This window comes from Mustela nigripes, chromosome 11, assembly GCF_022355385.1.
Source record: "Mustela nigripes isolate SB6536 chromosome 11, MUSNIG.SB6536, whole genome shotgun sequence".
NCBI lineage: Eukaryota > Metazoa > Chordata > Mammalia > Carnivora > Mustelidae > Mustela > Mustela nigripes.
Window position 1 is genome coordinate 15,243,123 of NC_081567.1, and position 6,860 is coordinate 15,249,982.

The following is a 6,860-nucleotide window of genomic DNA, read 5'->3' on the forward strand; positions in this document are numbered from 1 at the left end:
ACATAACCACACCAACCACCCAACCACCCAACCACCTTATAACTACCCAACCACCTTTCTCGACATCCCTAGGCAGATGTCTCTCAGATTTCTCAAACCTAACATGTCCAAAACTCATTCTCTCTCAAGCCTCTTGTCATAGATTTTGCAATGGAGTAAAGTACGTATGAATACCAACTCTACTGCCAGAATGACTGGGTTTGATTCCCAGCTCCACAACTTACTTGCTGTGAGTTCGGTTGTGTAAGTTACTCAACCTTTCTATATGGTTCACTTTCCTCACCTGCAAAACTAATAATAATAGTACTTACCTCATATGTTTTTTGTAAGGATTAAGTGAGTGAATATTCTGAAACCATTTAGAATGTAATAGCCCGTGGTAGCCATATTTATATGTTACATATTATTCTTACTCTATTAAATTCCCTATCTCAATGAATAGCATCAGCAAGCCTGAAACCTGAATGTCATTCCTGACCTCTTTCTTTCCCTTAGTCTCTCTCTTCAATTAAAAGTCAAATCCTGGTAAATTTATCCCCTTAAATATGTAGTGAATTCTCCATCTTCACTTCCACCACCTTGATTCAAGCCACTATCACCTTTCACTTTGACTACTGCCATACTCATCGAACTAGTCCTTAACTTTAGTCCAATATTTTTCTCACACCAGAACCAGAGTGATCTCCCTCCACACTCCTTCTCTACCTTGGAAATACCTTCATTTTATTTCTTGACAAATATTCAAACAAAATTTTTTGTAGATATAGAAAAGCAGAAAGAAAATCCTACCATCACCCAGAGATAACCAGTTACTTTTTTGGATACACACATTTTATAATATGGTTTGTGTATATATATATGTGTGTGTGTGTGTGTGTGTATATGTGTATATATATATATATATATATATATATATATAAAGCTTTTTTTCAAAATGTGGGTTTTAATTATTTTAATTGATGATATTGTACATATCACTTCAGGACAGAAAACAAAACTAAATATCATTAAAAGATTAGGGTTATATAGTCTCTTCAACAAATGATGATGGGAAATCAGTACAAGAGAATGCAACTGGACCACCTTCTTATACCATATACAAATATAAATTATAAATGGACTAAAGACCTAAATGAGATCCAAAACCATAACAAATCCTATTAGAGAGCATAGGCAGTAATAATGTCTCTAACACTGACTGTATCAACATTTTTCTAAATATGACTTAGCAATTGCACTACTAGGTATTTACCCAAAGGATACAAAAATACAGATTTGAAGGGGTACATGTACCCCAATGTTTATAGCAGCATTATCAACAACAGCCAAACTATGGAGAGAGCCCCAAAGTCCAACAACTGATGAATGGATAAAGCTGTGGTGTGTACATACACACACACACACACAATGGAATATGAGTCAGCCATCAAAAAGAATGAAATTTTGCCATTTTGCAATGATGTGAATGGAACTATGGTGTATTATGCTAAGTGAAATAAGTCAGTCAGAGAAGGACAAATACCATATGATTTCTCATACATGGACTTTAAGAAAGAAAACAGATGAACATATAGGAAGGGGAAAAGAAAAAAAGAGAGGGAAGCAAGCCATAAGTGACTTTTAAAGACAGAAAACAAACTGAGGGTTAATGGATGGGTTCCATGGGTGATGGGTATTAAAGAGGTCACTTGTGAGGAGCACTGGGTGTTATATGTAAGGATGAATCACTAAATTCTACTCCCAAAACCAATATTGCATTATATGCTAATGAAATGTAAATTTTAAAAAGTCACTTTCCACATAGAAAAAACAAAAACAAATTATTAAAAAAGTGGCACATATGTATGTGCCACATTTTATCTTATATTTATTTATTTATTTATTTTTCAAAGATTTTATTTATTTATTTGACAGACAGAGCTCACAAGTAGGTGGAGAGGCAGGAAGGGGGGGGGGGAAGCAGGCTCCCTGCGGAGCAGAGAGCCCGATGCGGGGCTCGATCTCAGGACCCTGGGATCATGACCTGAGCCGAAGGCAGAGGCTTTAACCCACTGAGCCACCCAGGAGCCCATGTGCCACATTTTAAAATGTATTTTATATATTTATAAAATTTTAATATATTTATATATTTTATATATACACACTCACGCACGCAGAATGGAATATTGCTCAGCCATTTCAAAAAGAATGAAATCTTGCTATTTCCAACAGCATGGATGGAGCTAGAGAATATCATGCTAACCGAGATAAATCTGTCAGAGAAAGACACATGCCATATGATTTTATTCTTATGTGTAATTTAAGAAACAAAACAAATGAACAAAGGAAAAAGAGAAAGACAAACCAAGAATGAGACTCTTAAATACAGAGAACAAACTGATAGTTGCCAAAGGGGAGATGAATAAGGGGGATAAGGCTGGTGAAGGGATAAGGTCAAATAGGAGATGGGGATTAAAGAGTACACTTATCACGCTGAGCACTGAGTAATACATAGAACTGCTAGATCACTTACTGTACACCTGAAGTTAATGCCACACTATATGTTAAGCATACTGGAATTAAAAACTAAAAATAAATAAACAAATATATATGTATGAAAATATGTAAACAAAATAAAAAATAAAAATAATAAAATTTAAAATAGTGTTACAGTATAATCAACTGCATGCAATACCCAAAATTTATTTAACAACTTCATAAACTTTGGGAGCCTTCTTTTCCCTTCTTCCCTTCCACCCTTCCTTCCACTGTTATAGACAACAGCAAACATTGTACAGTTTTGGCATAATTTTGTCTGAATATTTCTTTAGGATAAATTCCTAGAAGTGGAACTGCTGGATCAAAACAAAGGTAAAACACTATTGAGGAAGGCTGTATCATTTTACTAATTCATCAACAATATGAGAGTGACCATTAGCCAAGAATAATAAGCATGATTTAAAAAAATAGAATAAAAATAGTAAAATATAATAAATAGTACATAACCTAATTCTTAGATAACATGGAAGGCAGAACTTCCTATTTTCAGCTTTCATATTTTATCTTTTATAAATTACCCTTTGTGTCATTTGTCCACCTTTCTACCATTTTGCCTTTTTCTTATTGATCTGTAAGAATTCTTTATTACAAACTATATTGTGCAGGAAAAGATTAACTGAGTGGGTCTGGGTCGTCCAAACGCTGCACATTTTAAGGAGAGGTTTGAGCCTGGTCTGGTTCCTGAGAGATAACCTATAATGCCTTGCAACCCTCTGCCTGTTCAAGTGTCTCTGGTTACCTGAGGCTTTGGGGCAGGTCAGAAAGTTTATGCTAAAATAGGATTTATAGTGGCATTCTTGGAACACGTAGGATCACCTTGACCTCTGGAGGGACTGGAGATTGAAGATCAATAAAACAGGTGGTCAGCTATGGCTACGTGACCAACTTCCAATAAATACTCTGGATGCCAAAGTTTGCATGAGGTTCCCTGGCTGGCAATACTGTATGTATGTTATTACACATCACTTCAGGGGGAATTAAACACTATCTGCATGACTCTTACTGAGAGAAGACAACTGAAAGCTTTGCACCTGGTCTTTCCCTGACTCTGCTATACCTGCTTTTTTTGTTGCAGATTTTAATCGGTCTCTTTTCATTGTAATACTCATGCTACTGTAAGTATAACAATTTTGCTGAGTTCTGTGAGGTTTTTTTTTAGCAAATCACTGAACCTGAGGGTGGTCTTGGGGATCCCTGAACACAGACATAAACAGTAACTCCCTTGTGATAACATAAATAACAAATGTAGTCTCCATGTTATCATTTGTCTTTCATTCTTTGATGCTTACAAAAAAAAAGCTGATTTAAAAATCTCGATCATAAAATGTTTTCTTCTCCCCTGTGTAGGTCCTAAGTATGTGTGAGGGTTTTGTTTTGTTTTTTCCTTACACAGTTATACATGTTCGTAAGTTTTTTACACACGCTACATGAAGACATTAGTACACAACACTTGGGAGTCTATGAGTAAGACTGAGTGACCTTCAACACCTCTTCTATTTTACTTTCCCCCCTGGAAGTAATTCACCATCAGTCATTTGGTGTACATTTTTTCGGCCATTTATGAACATATATAATATAACCACATTCCTACATAACATAATTCAACATATTGTGTGCCACTGTTCTGCAGCATCATTTATTTCCTAAATGTCTTAGAGATCTTTCCTTGTTTAACTTCAAAATAAACTACCTTATTCTATTTTATAGCAGTACAGTATTCTACCATATGGATCTATCATAATATATTTAACCATATTGCTAGTGAACATTTAGGCTGTACCCATTTCTCACAATTGCAAATAATATTGTAATAAACATCTTTTTACACACCTCCTTGTGTACCTGTGCAAGTATTCCTGCAAGACTGAGTCCAGAATGAAATTTCTGAGCCTGAGTGAGCTCATTTAACATTTTGGTATGAATTGTGAAATTCTCATTCAAAGTGCCTTCCTCAGTCTTACAACTGGTGCCCTTCCCTGGGCACTTTCCTCGACACCTTGCATCATCAATATTTTTATATATTGCTAGGCTACTGGGTGAAAAATATCTTTGTCTTTATTTGCATTCTATGGTTAAGCATTAAAAAATTTGTGTGTGTGTTTTGGTTACCTGTATTTTTTTTTTTAATTGAATAATTTATTTGAGAGAAAGGGAGTGCCAGAGAGAGAGCACAAGCAGGGGCAGGGGCAGAGGGAAAAGCAGGCTCCCTGCTCAGCCCCATGCAGGGCTCAATCCCAGAACCCTGAGATCAGGACCTGAGCCAAAGGGAGACGCTTAATCCACTGAGCCATCCAGGCACCCTGGTTACCTTTATTTCTTCTAAACATGGCCTATGTGTATCCTTTGCCCATTTTTCTTTTCTCTCTCTCTCTCTTTTTTTTTTTTTTTTTTTTGCTATTAACAGAGGCTCTTTACATATTATGGACATTAATCCTTTGTCTCTTACACATATTGCAAATATTTTCATGTGTCTTGTTTTTAGCCCTTTGTTCTCTTTGAATACAGAAATGTAAAATTTTGACATAATCTAATGAGTTTTTCCCAGACGGTTGTGTCATGGCACGGCTACAGCATGAAGTGCAAGGGTGGAAGGCGAAACGGTGCAGCGTTAAGATCATAAAGGGCTTTGAGGGCACTTCTAAGGAAGCGCACTACTGTCCTGATGGCAACCGAGCACCATGCAAAGGCAACACAGCGACTCTCAACAAACATTCCCCATCTAGCAACTATCGACTGAGCACCAAAGTACCACGATCAAACCTCTCAGAGAATTATCATTTTTTTCAAGTTTCACAATTTCAAATACATCACGAGAAACAGACCATTGTGTCAAAGGGCGTAACGGGGACTTGCGCTGCTGCCTACGAAAACATATTTTAAACATAAAGCAGAATGGTATCAGTGCGGAAACTGCCAGAGCGTCGGGAAGCGGGTCCGAGTTTGCGGAATATCCGCGCCTGCGGAGCACAACAAAAGTCACTTCAACTCAGTGGGAAACTGATTCAGTTCCTAACGGCAGGACGACCGGGAAAAAGGCATATTCCTACCCAACCACTTACAACAAAATAAATAGCCCCCAAATATAGGTAGACATGTAAAAAAGATATTTAAAAATCCTTTAAAAGCCGTAGAAACAAATAAAGGCGAATGTGTTCGTGATCTGGAGACGGGGAGAAACTTCCCGAAACGGTAACGCCCTCGCCCACACGGAAACCCGCTGCAGAATGCACGACCCCGGGCTGGGGGGTGCGGGTCTCGGCGACGGCTGGGGGCGCGGCCGGGGACTCCGGGTCGAACGCGGGGAGCGACCGCGACGCGCGCACCCCCGGGCCGCCCCCTGCCCTGCCCCCTCGCCCGCCTCCGGGCCCGCGGCGCGCCGCACTCACCGGCCTCCACAGACAAAGGGCGCTCTGGGCGGCTCCGCCCCCTGACGCCGCGGCCGCCGCCGGGCCTGACCTGGGCGGGACGCCGTGCAGAGAGCCCGACTCCCCCAGCCAAGGACGCCCAGCGGCGGGGCCCTTGGGGCTGGACCGGCCGCCCGCGCCAGCCCGGCCCCGACCGAAACCTCCCCGCGATGGCGACCGCGCCGCGCGGGCTTGGGCTGCGCCACACGCATGCGCCGGCGGCGCCCCGGGCGGCCGGCTTCCCGCAGGCTGGACTCGGAGCTCCCACACGCTCGCCCGCGGGCTGCCACGGCAGCGGCGCTCCCGGGGCCCCGGACCTCCGCCCCGCGCTCCTAGGGCTCCGCCGCCGCGCCGCGGGGTGGGGGCGAGTCGGCCAAGGCCCGCCCGCAGCCCTTACCGGTCCGAGGATGCGAGGACCGGGTTCGCGCCGGATCCTGGGCCCCTGCCCGCTCCTCGTAGGGAGAGACCCGAGCGCAACGATGACGGACGAACGCGGCTTTCCGTCGTAACGCCGGTCTCCTGAGGAGAAGAGCAGCGTTCTGTCAGCGGGGCTACGGTCGGCTTAGCCGGGGTTCAGGACGCTCTCGGCGCGACCCCGACCGCAGGGGTGGATCCGGCGACGCCGGTCTCCTTCACCCTCGAAACCGTGTGAGAAGCAGGGACTGTGCGGTCCTGCCGCCTAGGGACACTCGCCAGCGGCGATGTGAACTGCACAGACTCGTTGCCTGGAAGACATTCCGGAGCCCGAGGCTTCTCTCTGCGCGTTTGCTTCTGGCACCTCAACGCGGCCGACGAACCGCTTCCACAGGGAGGTTTGGTGGCAGCGCCTCAACTGCACTCCTGAATGGGTGGTGAAATACAGCCTTGTCCTTTGCACCTGCGCAGAGCCTTTTTAAAATAAACGAAATTCAAGTTTAA

General features: G+C 42.7%; 1 protein-coding gene across 5 annotated transcripts in view; it reads right to left on the reverse strand.

The window, feature by feature from the left end:
* The window catches only part of ZNF713 (zinc finger protein 713), a 38,641-nt gene extending 32,220 nt beyond the window's left edge, over positions 1 to 6,421 (reverse strand). For 2 of the 5 annotated variants that reach the window (XM_059414793.1, XM_059414791.1), the window contains exon 1: positions 5,925 to 6,008. The gene's annotated coding sequence lies outside the window, so the exon portion shown is untranslated. Of the gene's footprint in view, positions 1 to 5,924; positions 6,009 to 6,339 lie in introns of those variants that run through there. The other 3 variants (XM_059414792.1, XM_059414795.1, XM_059414794.1) reach the window with 3 other exon arrangements.
* Between the last annotated feature and the right edge of the window lie 439 nt (positions 6,422 to 6,860).